This window comes from Vicugna pacos, chromosome 14 (assembly GCF_048564905.1).
Source record: "Vicugna pacos chromosome 14, VicPac4, whole genome shotgun sequence".
NCBI lineage: Eukaryota > Metazoa > Chordata > Mammalia > Artiodactyla > Camelidae > Vicugna > Vicugna pacos.
Window position 1 is genome coordinate 69,482,623 of NC_133000.1, and position 17,123 is coordinate 69,499,745.

Sequence of the window (17,123 nt, forward strand, 5' to 3'; positions counted from 1 at the left end):
TGGAAATTTTTCTTTACTTATTGGCAAAATTTCTTCAATTTGTTCCCATAAAACGTGTGGATGTCAAACTTTTATTAGAATACAGTTAAAATGAAGAGTTTATTTTAGTAATAATATGGTGCATAAAGAAGGAGCATTGGATATTTTATCAATCTTTTGAAATGTTTATGAAAAATGAAAAGACATACCCAAGATTTTTTTTTCCTTGTGTATTTATTAGCAAGATCAGGTGTCATAGCATTTAAGTGAAGAATTTTGCTGTATGAAATTGGGCATTGCTCAAAGAAATAACTTAAGTTTTGGGATGTAAATAGCCAATTCAGTTAAAATGTTCTGCTGAAATACTTCCAACATTATTTTTTAAGGTGTTTGTTAAGGCACAAGACTATAATTCTTGAATACTCTGACTTTGCATTGTATCATTTGAGAAATTCAGTTCTAAGAGTTCTATTTGAAAAAAGTCAGTAAGCCTCCCTGCACTGAAATTTCTCCCTTGCTTTTCTGCTGTGTCACCAATGTGTTGTGAACAGCAAGACCATAATTGTCTTCCACAAGGACCACAGAGTCCTGAGCCGGTCCTGCTTGACCGCACGCATTTGTGTCTGCATCTACACGGGCACCGTGTGCACGCAAGTGATGCCCAGTAGCTGCCTGAGGTGTGGGAGAGAACTACTAGAACATCTACTTTTGTTTTCTACTTAAAAATGAAAGCTCTCAAGCGTATTGAATATTAAATATGCTGGCTGACACTGACGCCTTCCCCTGCTTACACTGGATGGTGGCTTTTCTGTGTAGCACCTAATGTGTTGTGAAGACAGAGTAGGCTCCCCACAACTTGTTAAGTCCTTTCTTACTGATTTTTGCCAATATGATTTGTAGGGTAGATATAAATAGTTTGCTTGTGCCTGGCCTGAAATCAGTTCTGTTTCCAGCTTGACTGAGCCTTGGGGCAGTGGGAGTGACAGGAATACGCAGGTAACACGTGGGCTTTGGCCCAGTGGATGGACATTATTTAATTTTCAAATATCACTACAAGGACTTGATAGATGAAATAGTAAGCATTGTATTTGTGTGAAAAAAGCCAACTTTGATATTTAAAAACCCTCTATAAAACTTGACTGTTTTTCTTATTTTATAGCTAAAAATGTTATCAATGTCAAAGTAATACATTCCTTAAACTTTAGAAGTGAATTCATTCTAGCATGTAGTTAACCAAATGCCACTTATTGTTTATTTTTAAAACTTGGTCTCTGTCTAATTAATTTCTCTCTGTCTTATTCTTTTTATTCTGCTTTTATCTTTTCATTAATTAAGTCAAACAACAGTGTTGAGGAGAAAGTTAGATTTTTTGTAGATCTGTGTATTTTACATGCAATGGATATAGGTTATTTTTGCCTGAGCATCACTTTTTCACCTTTCTTCTGGGATCTCCTCTTTAATTTTGCAAACTTCCCCTCTAATTACTGTTGAGCTGTCAATCACACATCCCTAAAACCTCCATCAATGTTATTGCCTCAGTCCTGAGCCTGAGTTGGGCCACAGACTCAAGCCAGGACTTCTGCTGAAGGCAGCAGGGAAGAGGAGCTCTCTGCTTGCTGAAGTCCTGACTGTAAGGACCAGGGAAACTCAGAGCTCTCAGTAGCTGCCTTTGCACCACACGAGGAGGCTTACCCGGAAACGGCCAGCAATAGGAGGAGGGAGCAGGTCCTGACCTCAGGGCCCCCGCTCAGTCTCTGCCTGACGCCAGCCACGCTGTGAGAGGGGTTCTTAGCCCTTAGCAGTCCCGGCTCCCAGTTCTGGGCTAGTTTGTGTTAGTGTGTGTCACGTGCTGCCACAGTGTTTCTGAGTAAGGTAACTTTGTACAGGGAAAACCATAAGAATTTGTGGATCCTACCTATAAAAATAGCAATTTCACAGAGTTCAACCCAGCATAATAGAAAATTCAGGTGCTCAGAAGACTGTAAAGTCCTGTCTCCACCCATGACTCGGTGTTTTGGCCCCTTCAAGCCTCAGTTTCCTCTTACTGAAAAGAAAGGGATAACAGTCTACCCGACCTTCATACACAGAGACTGTGAAAGTTGATAAAGCACATGGAAATCTTTGTACACTGTCAGGCTCTATAAAAAATGTCACCTGTTATTGCTGATTGGAAGGTCGGATTCTTGAGATTTGTTACAGTTCATTGGGGTGATCTTTCCAGTAGCACTTAGGCAGGCTTCTAGAACTGGTGGCATGCATGTGGCTGTGAAGATGTCAGAGTTTGTCTAAGAATGCTATGAAGTCCTGGTTTATGGCAGATGAGCTTCTCCACATCCAGGTGGAATTCAGGAGGCTCCAGGTGGAGTTGGGAAGAAGTGATCAACATGAGGTTTTCTTACTTTGGGATGGTTTTTAGGTTGTGAGAAACCTAAGGGAGGACTCAGTCGGTGAGGATATTCTTAGACTTCAGGGAGACACAGTGGAGGAGGAAGAAACTAGTGCTACTTGCTCTCTATTGCCCTGAGCCAGGACTGTTGATCCCACAGCAACCTCAGAAGATGGGTATTCTCACTTTAACAGACAGATGAACAAATGCTGAGTGGCTCTATCAAAATCCCAAGTTATGGAGGAGGGTCCCAATCCAAGACTGCCCAGTCTCCGTTCCCCATGTTGCTGTTTGAAAAACAAAGACCATCTCTCTCCGTGACAGATCAACTAAGACTTGAGGTAAATTGCTGAGTGGCCTGCGATTGGCTCTAGGATCTGCAGTCACATGGGGAAATCCATTTTTGTATCAGGAATCTCCAGAAACCCATAGAAATGTTTAAAGTGATGTAACGCTTCTAAAACTATAATCACCGTCTTTTGCAAAAGCCATTTTGATGCAACGTATGTGTGTATATATGTACATATATAGAAAATCACCCACTAAAATGGACACACAGTAAATCTACATTTCATAATTAAGAGTACATGATACATTACTCAGTAATTAGGATATAAAGTACCTTGAGAAATAAAAATGGTAGAAAACATGGAAAACATTGCTTTAAAGAGACATGAGTCCCATTTGGGAGAAATAAAAACCAACAATAAATCAGTTGAATAAACACAGACTAAAATCTGGATAGAATTATCTCAAATGACTTAATAGGTTAATTCAAAATAATATTTTAGGCTTCCAGCCACGGACTCACAGATTCACTGTCTGTCCTCAGCATCAGTTTTCTGAATCTGTTCTGTATTTATTTTAGTGGAAATGAGTGAAGAATTAAGGCATAACTAAATTACTTTTCCATGATGCATATGTTGCACTGGTGCCATAAAAACATAGTTTCCTCAAAGTTTAATTTATCAATTGGAGTGTAAGATTAACATAAAGATACTTGCTAGACATAGACAAATACACACATGTACACAGAGATACATTTACCTCTCATGAAGCTCTCCCTGGTACTATGGGCAGAGAACAAATATGTCACCAGGAATAGGATTTGTTTTATAAAATGGTTTCTAAGATAAGTGTTTGCTGGAGGATATGCCGCTGGCATTCTATAATATTTCAAACTCAGACTTAGCAGTTTTAGAATCTGCTTTCTATTGTATAAGTCAACTATAGCGATATTCATAAACAGTAAAAGGATGCCAAGTTGTGAACATTAAAGACTGTCACATTTTTTGAAAATATTCAGAAGTATATGTAATGTAACATTTCAGATAAACAAAGTAGCCTTCTGCTCTGAAGAGAAGAAAAATGTTTATCCATAGAAGAAATATTAATAAGTTACCTGATATTAACATCATAACTCTATCCTAAGCACTATTTATTTATTGTTTCTTAATATTAATTGGATAGCCAGACTGGCAGGAGACATTTGCTACCTGCAAGCAAAGATCATATCCAGAATATATAAAGGACTCTTATAAATCAATAAGAAAAAGTTTAAATACTAAATAGGAAAACAGTGGCAGGGGGTATAAAAAGGATATGAAAGAAGAATCAATAAACAGAGGAACTGGCCTTTAAGGAGATGCAAGATGAAACAATTTCACATTTATGCTATTGGCTAATGATGATGAGGGAACACAGGAATGCCTGTGCATCCCTGGTGGACTTGTGACAGTCTCACCTCTTCAAAGAGAAACAGAATGATATGGAGTAAGACTGACAGTGCCAGCACTCCACTTCTAGGTGTCTCTTCTAGAGCAACTTCCACACAAATGTTGAGGAGATGTGCAGAATGATGATCATTGCAGCATCATGTATGGCAGTAAAAAGTAAGCACAGCTTACACATTCTTTTTTAGTGTAATGGACAAGGAAGCTGTGATTTAATCATAGAATAGGATAGTATGCAATATAGGTAGAGCTAGATCTATATGTAACTATGTGGATACAATGGAAAAACATAATTGTGAAAGAAAGCTACGAAATTAATTAAACAGTGTGTAAACATTTATGTGAATTTTAAAACACAGAAGCAATGGTATGTGTATATTGTATATGAATTCTTACATGAGTGACATACAAAAACAAGCATGAGAATGATACACATTTTTAGATTCGAGTTTACCTCTGCGGTGAGAGATGAGTAACAGAGAGGAGGAAGGTCATTGTTTAGCTGATAATGATTAGTTTAATCTCTTGAAACTGAAAGATCTGAAGCAAATGTTGCAAAATGATAGTATTTGTGAAACATCTACGATAAGTCAATAGTTGTGTACTACATTTTTTGATACTTTCTCACAGGTCTGAAATATTTTATAACTAAACAATTAAAAACGTAATTAAATGAATATGACTTCAAGCTGAAGTTACTAAAATATATTGCTTTACCTCTTTTCTTTTCTCCATTCTACTTCTCCTCCCAAAGTAAATCCTGAGCAAATCTCATTAATTAGCTTTTTTTTTCTAATGGCAGCACTGAAGATTGAACCTAGGACCTCATGCATGCAAACTATGTGTTCTGCCACTGAGCTATTACCCTCCCCCACCTTGTTTCTATATGGTGGCTCGGGAAGGTTTTACTGCCATTGAGCGGGAGCGTCAGGTGGTTCTAGTCTTTGGGGCTCCCTTAGAAAGCTTCTGGCCTATCTATATCTGTCAAATGCAAAGGGAGTCCCAGAGGGATAAGTGACGTGACATGTCTGGGGATCCTGGGTGGGAGATGTCTGTCTGGGGAAAGGACTTTGGAGGCGGGATGGAAGAGTAAGAGGGTGAGGACAAACGTGTAAGGTGACGGTGCTTGACCTCAGGCTTCTGTACGATTTGTGAGGCCAGGGAAGTTGATGTAGGCACAGTGCACCCCAGCCCAGGTAGGAGGTGAGTGAGCCTCTTCATCTGTGGAGTCTGGTACCCAGGTCTGGGATCAGGGAGCATCGCCTCCATCCAAAAATGACCAGGAACTGGAGAGCAGTCAGACAGGGCCTGGGAGAGCTGCGTCCCAGGCTTGAAAACTAGTGGTGTTTAAGGCAAGTTGTAGAGCTGGAGTTGGTATAAGAAATAGTTTTGAGTAAACTCTGCCTGCAGCCCCCAGCTCTGCTCCCAGACTCGTCTTCTCCCCTGGTCTTTCAGGAAGCACAGAGATGGGCTGGCACATCGTGGTTCTAGCAGTTACACTGGTGGAAGCTCAAAGAGGAACACTTGATTCTGATGAAGATGGGCTGGGGCAGTGGACATTTCTTGGCTCGATGGTCTGAAGCAATACCAGTTACTGCCTACTTAGAGGAAGCACCTTTAAATTGGTGTGTGGCATTCCATAAATGTACATTTCCAGAAATACTGTTTCTTTCTTTGTTCTGCTTTCATAAGGCTGGAAGTTGGTACATCATAGCAACAAGGGAGATGGAAACAGGTATGGAAAATTGCCAATAGGCTGTTTTCTCAAAATATGTTTGACATGTGAAAAATTTTAAAACCCTGAATTTGATTGTCTCATGCGTTTATGAAACAATAAAGGAACTATATTTGGGAAATTACTAAAAATATGTCACCCCTTTCCCTCCCAAATCAAATACATCTTTTTTTTTTCAGCTTTTTTTATAGCAAAACTTTTCATTTGCTACATGTCCAGTTAAGTATTTAGTTCTTGCAGAACTGGGTCAGTACTCATGATATCACTTCTTTTAAGCTGCGGCATGGCGTTCTTTTTCAGCTGTATATCAAAAGGTAAACAGTATAGAAACTTCTCCTTTGAAGATTCCACATGAGTCTGTTGCTGGTTAAATTCTCCTTGCAGAAATCAAACAGGGTTTCCTGTTGCGTGTTTACCAAACCCTCTTTCTCCGTAAAGAACAAATGCAGGGCTGCAATTTTCCCATTTGTTAATGTTTCCCATTGAACTCACTCCTTCCCCTTAAATATCTTCTTTCTTGTAGTCCACCTCGTTTAGCGGTAAATACAGAGGATTACAAACATTCTTGCTAGATATAAAACATTCCAGGAAATTTAATTTCTTCAGTCATGGACTTTAGCTGTAATGATACTTTGCATTTGTATAACATCTCCGCTATGAGAAATCCAACCCCCTTATTCATTATCTGGAGACAAGCGTTATTATCGTAATTTTGCATCCTGTGTAACTGAGTCACAGGAAATGAACCAGAAATAAATCATACCTGCAGTGTAACTTGTAAAAGAATGGAGCGCAAAGGAGGGATGATTGCACTGTGCCTTGGAAACTTTCACACTGGAGTTCAATACTTCTGGTTTACCATTTGGGAAGGAAGGGGTCTCGATGGATGGGTGTGGGGTAGGAGTAGATGGGGAGGGACTGTGAGGAGAGGAGTGGGGAGATGGAGGAACACAGTGAGGAATGCTTAGGGCTGTTGCTGATGCTGGATAGTCCTTCCTAGAAGCCTGTGCGTGACCTTTCTATGACCATCATGACCTCAGCCTATCCAGGTGGCCATGGGTCACATTTTCTCAGCCTGGGAGCGCTGCTGGGTGTTGAACAGAGGCACAGCTGCCTGGCTCCCAAATTCATTGGGCCTGGCTTGGGCTGAATTGCTCATGGCCCAATGGGCCTGCCAGGTCTCTAGTTCCCTTGACATGCCCAGAATCCTTACTGATCTAAGCCTTCACCCTGAGGGGCTTTCTCTGGTCAAACCAACTTCCCAAAATAGAGCAGATGTTTTTGAAAGAAGGGTAGAATAGGAAGCCATGTGGTGAAGGGTTCTCCTGGGCATGCCTGGTGAGGTAGAAATCAGCCACGAGCTTCTCAGTCTTCTTGAAGACTCCTTTCCCACTGAGCATTCAGTGCAGGGGTCCTCTGCCGAAGTTCATCCTATCTAACAGGCTCAGAAACACCTGGGTCCATGAGGAAAAGTGCAAGAAGTGGTAGGAGTGGTAAACCAGGGAGGGCCAAGTGATTCCCCCCCGCCCAGCTTGGAAAGGGTAGTGTCCATCCCCTGAGGTCCATGGGCTTCGACCTCAGGGGTTTCCTGTTGCTACCATTTGTATTTCTTATTTCAAGGTAGAAATCAGTGAATGAATTCTGTTCTGGCAAGAAAGGCACACTAGCCAACTCTTGAAACTGAAATAATGAATCATCACAAGCAGAGAGAACGCTGTGAGACCAGTAAATTGTCTAATTGAGGAATTGCCTATGAAAAACAAAGTTTTCTGGAACACCTAAAAGACTAGACACTCAGGTAAGCCCCTTCATCCAAAAGCAGCATGCCCCCGCCCTGGCCACTCACAAAGGGGTTCTGCCATAATTCAGCCGTGAATCCATGTCCCGTGAATTTGGAGAGAGCTGTTGGAATTTGGAAGGGCTCTCTTATCCAGCATTCCACCATTTTATACAATCAGCAACGGTGTTGGCTAGCAGGCTGTGACCAAAAAAGGCAAGCAAAAAAGAACCAGAAAAGAGAGTACCTGCAAATACGTCATCTTTTTTTTTTTTTTTGGTGTATATGGAGCACAGCACAAGAAACTCTCGTGAGAACTTCCAGAAAGGAAACACACCATGTCTGTCACTGAAAGGGAAAAAAATGTCATTGGGCCAGCGAGCATTGATTAGAACAATAAGAACTTCCTGGAGCCAAGAGTCAGAACAAATGTGTGAAAGAGGGTGAAGGGACATTACCATACTGAGCCTTTCACAGGAAAATGCTAAGTAAACGGTGGGGGGGGGAGGGGAATCATGTCAATATTTGTGTAAGGAAACATGCTTCTGTCCCGACTCTAAGGCATGCTACAAACAAAAATTCTTAAGAAACTTTGTACAGTATTCACAATAACAACAAAAATAATACACTGGGAGCTGGGGGTGGCCATTCTCATGGAAATGAAATGTGTTTCAACGCTGATCCCTTACTTTGAGCGTCGTGGGGGGACGCGTCTAGTGGCTCTGGTCACAGTGGGGCGGGGCCGCCGGCCGGGCATTGTGGCTTCGGCTGCCTCTTGTGCGGTTCAGCTGGGAGGTTCCCAGGTCCTCAATGGACGGGCAGGGCACACTAAATTAGGAAAGATTGCTGCTTCATTTATCGGTGACACAATTTATAAACAGCAAGTTATTACTTGCTTCACGTTTTATTTGTTAGGGTCATTTTTAGTAAAAGCTGGGCGTATGGACCCACATAGAGGGCAGCTGTGCCTCCAGTCAACCCAGTAGGAAGAAAATTGCAAACATTATTGAAATGAAATTGAACGGATGGTTGCTTTCAAGGAGCACAGCCTCCCACCTGCTTTCTCTGAACCTCCCGTTTGGGGAAGTTGGTTGCACTCTTTTTAATCTTGCTGGTGTCTCCCTCTTCTCCATGTCGACCGTCCTTTAAAAATAGGCATTTTCGTCTGGAAGGAAAATGCAGTAATCCACATCTTTAGTCTCAGGTTTTGAGAGGTTTCTGTTAGACTGGGACTCCAAAGAGGAAAGCAGAGAAATCCAGTGGAAAGAAACAAAATGAAGACGGTTTCTCCTTTTTCTTTAGCAATAACAAAGAGAAGGCGAGGGAGAGGGAAATGAGACTCTTTCTATTTGAACACTTTAGTGGATAATGGCATGTGAATAACGTCATCATTTTCCTGCCATTTATTCAGATGTGAAGGAACTCGGTGAATAATAATAGCTGCTGTCAAAGGTATTTATGTTTAAAAGGTCTTTATGTAAAAATTTTTTTGTCAGGACTGGTTTTTCTCTGAGAGAATCCCGCCATCTCCTAGCAACCAACCTGGCCATCTTTTTGAAAAGACGCTGCGTTTACAGTGGGTGCATAACCTTTATGGGGAGGCATTTGCAGATTTAGCAGTCAGCACTCATATGCATTCAGAGCAAGCTGTTAAACTGATCCCAGAGCCAGACTGGTGATAGGAGTCTCGGGGGGTCTCGTCTCTTGGCAAAAACGCACACGTGTGATGTGCACACAGTTTCCCTTCCTCTGTTGCTGGAGTCTTGCATGTTCTGCAAATGAAAAACGGCCCCTTAAATAACCTGTTCACGGAACTAACTCGAGGAAATACAAAGGTTTTGCTTTGCAAATTACTATACTAATGGAAAGATTCTCTCTCAAGAAAGAAGACATCTAGCAGGAGTTCATTTAATTAAAAAAATTTTTTTAAAAGAGTAATGGAAACATTTGGAATTCAGTCATCTCTTTGCTACTGCGTTTTGATTATTTGTAATATATTAATGTCATTTTCATTCCTTCTAAATCTTACATTACGGACTTTTCCTATATTCTGAAGACATTGGCTAAGGCCCCTTATCTCTCTTTGAGATAAATATTATAATAACGAGATTATACATCTGAGACACAGAATTCAGAGAATGAGAGGAGACAGAGGGAACAGAAATCGTTTCCTGCACTTTCTGGTTCTATGCGGTTGTGTTTAACAGCAGAATGGATATTTTCGTTAAAATGAAAAACAGTATGTGTCTCACGTAAATATTGCACCCTATTAGAATGAAGATATGGTTTTAAAAGAACTTTTAAATAACCCCAAAAATCTTTTAAAATGTTCCCCCTGGAACCAAACTTCTGTACATGAAGTGCTCCTAGCATAAAAAAGAATGCACAAAGATCTCTGTCACTACTGGAGGCTTTGTCCTTTGTCCCTGCTCCCCTCAGGGTTAATGGCTTTAGGCAAGGTTGTGACATCAGCCAGTTTTGTCATTGGACCCTCCTCCTTCCTCTTTCTGTGCATTTTTTCTCATCCTGCCTTTTCAGGTTTCTGCCTCTCTTCACCGTCCAAACAGGAAACATTCAGATAACCTGATATGATCTTGTTTATTTACTGAATCAATTTACTTTAGTTCTGATTCACTCACCTTCCCTGTAACTATGCATTTTAAGTCTTCTCTATCTTTGTTCCGAAAGAATCTTTTGGGATGTGTTCAGGAGTCTTTCATAACAGTCCTTGACATTTCTGGAGTGTGTTGCAGCTTCAAACGGGCTTGCACTTTGTCTCATGGATCTTCACGATGACCTCGCAGAGGTGTGTATTGTTTTTTCTTAACACCACCATTTTTATACCGAAGGAAAGTGAGTTTTGGAGAGATGACCCGATGTGCTCAGGCTTGTGAAACTAGTAACAGACGGTGTAAGAGTTCAGGAGCAGGGCGACTCTGCAGGAATCACCTGCGCTTCCCTCTAGATCACAATACTTTGCAGAAAGAAGTTGGGACGTGTGGAGGCAGACATTAGGTGAAAACTGGCGCTAGGTGTATAGTAAGACTGGATTTGTCAAGGAACCTTGATCTGGTCCTTTGAAGGTCACAAGGAAGTCAGGCAGAGGGGACAGGTCAGATCGCCCCCTTGTAGACGCCGCTTAGGTGGAGAGGCTGACCTGGGACTGAGTGGTGGGAGGACTGTGGTTGGCTTCATCCTAGTTTCCTGCAGGTCTGAGAGGCGGTCCCACAGATGACCAGGTCTCTGTTCTTAGAGCAGCCATGTCAGCATCCTTTGCAGTCTCAGAAATTCAGTCTCAGGTCTCTCCCCAGACCAACCAGCGAGAGTCTCTGGGGGGTATTGCCCAGAAATCAGTGTTTTCACAAGCCCTCAGGCGATTCTTATGCACCTTAACGTTGGCGCACCACTGCCCTAGCTCCTGCCCCTTATTATGGCTGACTGAGGGAGCATTCATTCCCAGGGTCTGAAATCCTAACCCTAAAAAGGCTCTTTTGTCCTTTGTTCCAAGACTGCCACGTGTGTACATACTTTCTTTTCTGGAAGAATTTGTTTTTATTCATATTTAAAATTGATTATCTCCTCTGAACTGACTCTCTAAAATACATTTTTTTTAAACTCCTGTAGTCTTTTATGTCTCCAATGTGAAGTTTCTAACTATGTGTTGAAATTTAACCAGTTCCCAGATTTCTGAAAGATATTTTTACCTTTCCAAAATAGAGTGGGAAAGAGAAAGGAGACGGTTCTGGAATTAAAACAAAAACAAAAACAAAAACAAAACAGAATTATGTAAAATGAATGAGAAAGGAAAATGTTTTGAAATGCACGTTAGAGATTGATATGGATTTCTTCTGGGAGTGTCTCCGCTGCTCTTACGCAGGACCCATGGATGGCCTGGATGAGCCCATCGTAACCACAAAGCTGACTTTGGCTGCCTTCCTGTAAGTAGGAGACAGTGGATCAATTCAGTTAAGAATCTAGTTAATTCAGAGAGAGAGATGTGATTGGTTGTTTGTGGTTGTTAGGTTAACCTTCCCACCTAATTGCTTGAGACATTCTTTTTTAATGAACTATTTGGATATTCTGGAGAAGATTTTAAAATTGTGTCTTTGTAAACTATTTATTCGCATCGATCGCATGGGAAAGGTGGACTTCCAGTCACATCCCAGCCAAGCGTTATGAATGCTGAAGAATGACACCAGTCGTTCCAATCATAAGAAGACATTATGTCTTATTCTTCTAAGCCTTTGTTTAATGCTGAACACGCATGTACTCACAGAGGCACTCAGATAAACCGCCCTTTTTTAGCAAATGTGTCACAAAGCTTTGTTTCCAACTCCAGAGGAAAATAAGACATCTATCGCATTGTTTTCCTCCCACTTAAAAGCTTTTCCATTAGACAGTCGCACAGGGTGAAACCAGATGGGAGAACTGAGCCGCAGGGCGGGGAAGGCCATGAGGCTGTGCTCAGCAGAGAATCCGAGAGCCGGAGGTCACTCCAGAGAGCTGCTGATTCTGTCCAGGAATCCTCAGCTCGGACAATAAGAAGTGGATGGAGAGTTAATTTGAATACAATTTTCTACATAATCAGAAAGCATATAATTGAGGATTGAACTTGAGCTATGGCTTAATGTATTGCTTCTGCATTGTTCTATTTCAATAGCTCCATATGGAGACGACAAAGCGACAAGACAAATAGTCTGTTGTGAAGTCTCAGTGCTTCTCTCCGAGCACCATTCATTCTCTCCTGTCAGGTCACCGACCCTACCCCCCAGTTTTTCTCCCAATTTATAGGACTTGAGCAAATACATTTTTCATTTATACCTAACTGGCAGTCTGACCAAAAATAGCAAAGCTACCACTAAGCACTTTTTCTTAAGTAGCTTTTCTTTTGAAGAGAAGAGGAAATACTGACTCAACTGGGTTAGGAAGATACAGAATTTAGTTACCTTTAGAGGAGACTTTTTATTTATTCCTTCTGTTCAGGATCCACTTCAGTTTCATTTTTAGTCTGCAGACAAGTCTCTTTCTTTAGCTTCATGTTGTCTTTGCCACTATCTTTTGGTTTCTTAAAATGCAGGCATTTTATGAAGGAAAGTTTTCTCTTGATTTTCAGACCTTCTGATACTTTTTCTTTTAAAGAAATAATTCAGAATACTTCAGTGAAATGCTCATTGTAATATGAACCCTACATACATTCTCATTCCTTCTCCACATCAAGGCTGTTCACAGCCTTTTAGTTTTGTTCATTAACGTGCTACCCAGTGAGGCTGAATTGCTAAATTCACAGCTTCAGTTCCTGAGAAGATGATGCTGGATGTGAAGGAAGCTCTTCTGGGCTGAATAAGATTGAAAATAGAGCAAAACCCTTCAAAGAGCTAGAGGGGGTGTCAAGGGCCTCTGCCCTCCAGTGTAGTTGTGAAGTTGTTGAGTCCAACAGTTCAGAAGAGAAGTTAAAAAGAAAAAAAAAGAAAAGACCCGATGCCCTAATGCTAGACGGACCTCTGCCCACCGCGTCCGAGACACGTGGTTTTCCTTTCCAACTTCTAAAGCCCCCCAGGTAAAATCTCTTTGGTAGCTTCTTTGGTAGCATTTGGTCTCCTAATTGTCTTCCTCGGTAGCTTTGTAGAAGTGAAACAAAGATGTCACTGTCACTATCAGGAAGTATCATTTTTCTAGTGTAAAGGAGGCTGATTCCTTTTTTATTTCCTGTGAGTCCTATATAATCAAGGGCCAGAAGTTTTGGTACTACTGTAAGAATTACAGGCAACTTGCCCCACACCTCCTCCCTCTTCTTCTTCTTCTTTTTTTTTTTTTGTAATTTAATTTTCTTATTTAAAATTTTTTTATTGTTCTATAATTTTTTATTGAAGTATAGTCAGTTTACAATGTTGTGTTAATTTCCGATATACAGCATAATGTTTCACTTATGCATGTATATATATTCCTTTTCATAGTCTTTCTCATTATAGGTCATTACAAGTTATTGAATATAGTCCCCTGTATTATACAGTAGAACCTTGTTTTTATCTATTTCATATATAGTAGTATCTGCAGATCCCAAATTCCCAGTTTATCCCTTCACCCCCTCCTTTCCCCTCTGGTAACCATAAGCTTTGTTTTTTATGTCTATGAGTCTGTTTCTGTTTTATAAATAAGTTCATTTGTGTCATCCTTTTAGATTCCACATATAAGTGATACCAGATGGTATTTTTCCTTCTTTCTGACTTACTTCACTTAGTATAATGATCTCCAGGACCATCTATGTTGCTACAAATGGCATCATTTTATTCTTTTTAATGACTGAGTAGTATTCCATTGTATGTATGTGTGTGTGTGTGTGTGTGTGTGTGTGTGTGTGTGTGTGTGTGTGTGTGTGTGTGTGTGTGTGTGTGTGTGTCTCTCACAGCTTCTTTACCCAGTCATCTGTCAGTGGACATTTAGGCTGCTTCCATGTCTGGGCTATTGTAAATAGTGCTGCTATGAATACTGAGGTGCATGTATCTTTTCAAATTGGAGTTTTCTCTGGATATATGCCCAGGAGAGGGATTGCTGGACGATATGTCCACACCCTCTTCTTGAACTCAGTGAATAACTTGATTGAATCATTTGAGAATCATTCTTGACTCTCTTCTGTCCTGCTCTATCCACATCTAAATCGATCTAAAATCCTCCCCACTTGCTCTTCTAGGCAGCTTTCTCATCTTTTCACTCATTTCCACCCTGTTCTCGCAGCCCTTAGCTAGATTCATGACACTATTTTCTCTTTCTTTCTTGATCTCCATCGACTCACCCGACTGTCTTCCAGTCCTGGAACTCTGTATTGGCTCCCCTTTGGATAAACTCCAACCCTGATAACAGGTGGAAATGGCCCTTTGTGTGTGGTTCCAGCCTCATCTCTACCCTTAGTGCTGGTGTGTGCCCCTCCCATGGACCTCCTGGTACCCAGCACTCCTCTGTGTGACAGCCAGCCCTTGTATTGCCCCTGCTCACTTACCTGCAGCCCTTACCAGAGTCTGTAAGACAAAAAAGGTTTTATTTAATGGTATATTCCCAGAGCCAAGCTTTTCAGTCCACAGGAAAAACCCAGAAACCACCTAATGACTGGTAGGAAAGAGTGATCCTTTTAGGCTGGGGGTGATGAGGGATGGCTTCAAGGATTGTGCATAATGCATTTTACCATCACTTACCAGGCTTAGTACCACTGCTACTACTGCTGCTGCTGCTACAGTAATCCCTGCCTGGACTACTACTATAATGTTTTCACTTGGTCGCCTCTCCTCCTGATACTCCATTCTCCTATTATTAACAATTATTATGAATTATTATTATTATTGTTATTAGGATAGCAGGCTGTGAAGACGCAGGCTTGGCATTCTTCTGCCTCCAGGAAAAAGCTCACACAAGAACGAAATCCACGTCAGAGTGAAGTGTGGCTGAAATATGGGGAAAACAGAGCCCTGCCCCTCACCTGACTAAAGCTAGACTCTCCCTTGAATTTACATTGACATAACTCAATGGTTTTCCTTAATTTATGCAGCACCTAGCCCAGATCGGGAGGTGGTGGGACACTAGGGGTGTCAGTGAAAGCTTTCTGAGGGAGGTGATGGCTAGGCTGACTTGTGGAGGAGAAGCAGGGGTTAGAACTACATAGTATTTGGGGGGACAGACAGCTGGTGTCCTAGACACACAGAACATTATGTGGAACAGGAAGTGTAAGTAAGATGTGCTCTAGAAACAAAAGATGTTGTAAGGAGGTAATTGTGAGAGGTGAGGACAGAGACCAGCAGGCAGGTAATAAAGGGTCTGTAAGCCACGTTAAAGAGTTTTAGACTATGTTTGAATAAGAGGAGCAGCTGACGGATTTTAAGCTGCTGAGGTCAAAGCTGCAGAGGACAAAGTTGTATCTGTGCTCTAGAAAGACAATTCTAGAAAATGGAACAGAAACTGACAAGAGGAGAGGTTGGAAAAGCAGTTAGGACACTAGAAGTCTGAAGAGAGGGGGCATGAATGGACTACTGGACGGAGGTGAGAGACTTGGGAAACAGCACAGATAATGACTTGCAAGTTGGCGTTGGGGACAGAGGTGTTGGGGACAGAGAAAGGAATGGGACAAAATCAAGCTGCTGCCCGGCTCCTGGCCAGGGCGACCGAGGTGGTAGGTAATCATTCACGGAGCTAGGACAGGTTTCCCACAGAGGTGCAGGAGGCTGCCCGCCCAAGGGGAGCCGTCCAGTGGGCACCTGGCTACACAGCCTTCCAGTTTGGGGGTTCTTTGGCTGGAGCTTTCGATCAGATGGCGTTAGCACAGATATTGTTAAAATGCTTGGACCACCCAGTGGGGGTGTGTAGAGTGAGAAGGGAAAACACTTGAGGACAGAAACTGGAAAGAGTCCAATACTTAAAGGGAGGTTAGAAGAAGAGTTGCTTCAAGGCAGACTGAGAAGGAGCAGTCAGAGAGGAGGGAGACTCGGAGTGGGTTTGATTTTTTTTGTAGGAATGAGTAGGATGGCATGAAACCTTGAGAAGGAGTGGCCAAGCACACCTCACCCCACCCCACCCCACCTCATCACACCCCAGCATACCACACCCCACCACACACACTACACCACACAGACACCCCACCACACATACACCACACACACACACACACACACACTACACCACACGCACCACACCACACCACACACATCACACCACACAGACACCCCACCACACCACACCACACACACACCACCGTACCACATAGACACCCCACCACACACACCCCACATCACACACACACCACACCACTGCACTACACACACACACACCCCCCACACACACCACCCCACCACACATCACACACATACCACACCACACACACCACACACACCCCACCACATGACACACATACCACACCACTGCACCACACACACCACCCCACCACACACACACACCAGACACCCCACCACATCACACACATACCACACCACATCCTACCCCACCGCACCACACATCATCACTGCCCACCACACACCACGCTGCACCGCCCCAGTGGTGACAAAGCACATAACAGAAATTTTTGTACAGATGATTTCAGCACAGAAATCAAGGTGGAAGGCGAGGAAGGTGACTAGGCAAATACAGGCAGCACTTTCAGGAAGTCTGGCTGTGGAAAGAAGGAATTTGCCAGGGAGGGAGAAACTTCTGAGGCTGGGTCTCCTTCCCTTCCTCTCTTTCTTTCAATGTGAAAGGAGGAAGTCTCCTTTCTTTCCTTCTCTTTCTTTAGAAAGTAGCTGCTCTGGACCCTGGAGAACGCTGGGGCCCGAAGGAACAGGTGGTGGTCCTGGTGGTCCTGAAGACGGCGGGCGCGGCCGGCTGTGACCCCCCGCGGGAGCCCAGGGAGGGCGCCCGGGGCCGAGAGCGGCCTGTGCAGCGGCGGGGCTGCGGTCCGGAGGCAGGGGTGCCTTTTCACGACGCTCTGCTCATAAAGGTGCGCGCAGGTGCCTGCAGCGCTAGCAGGGCTCTGAGAGG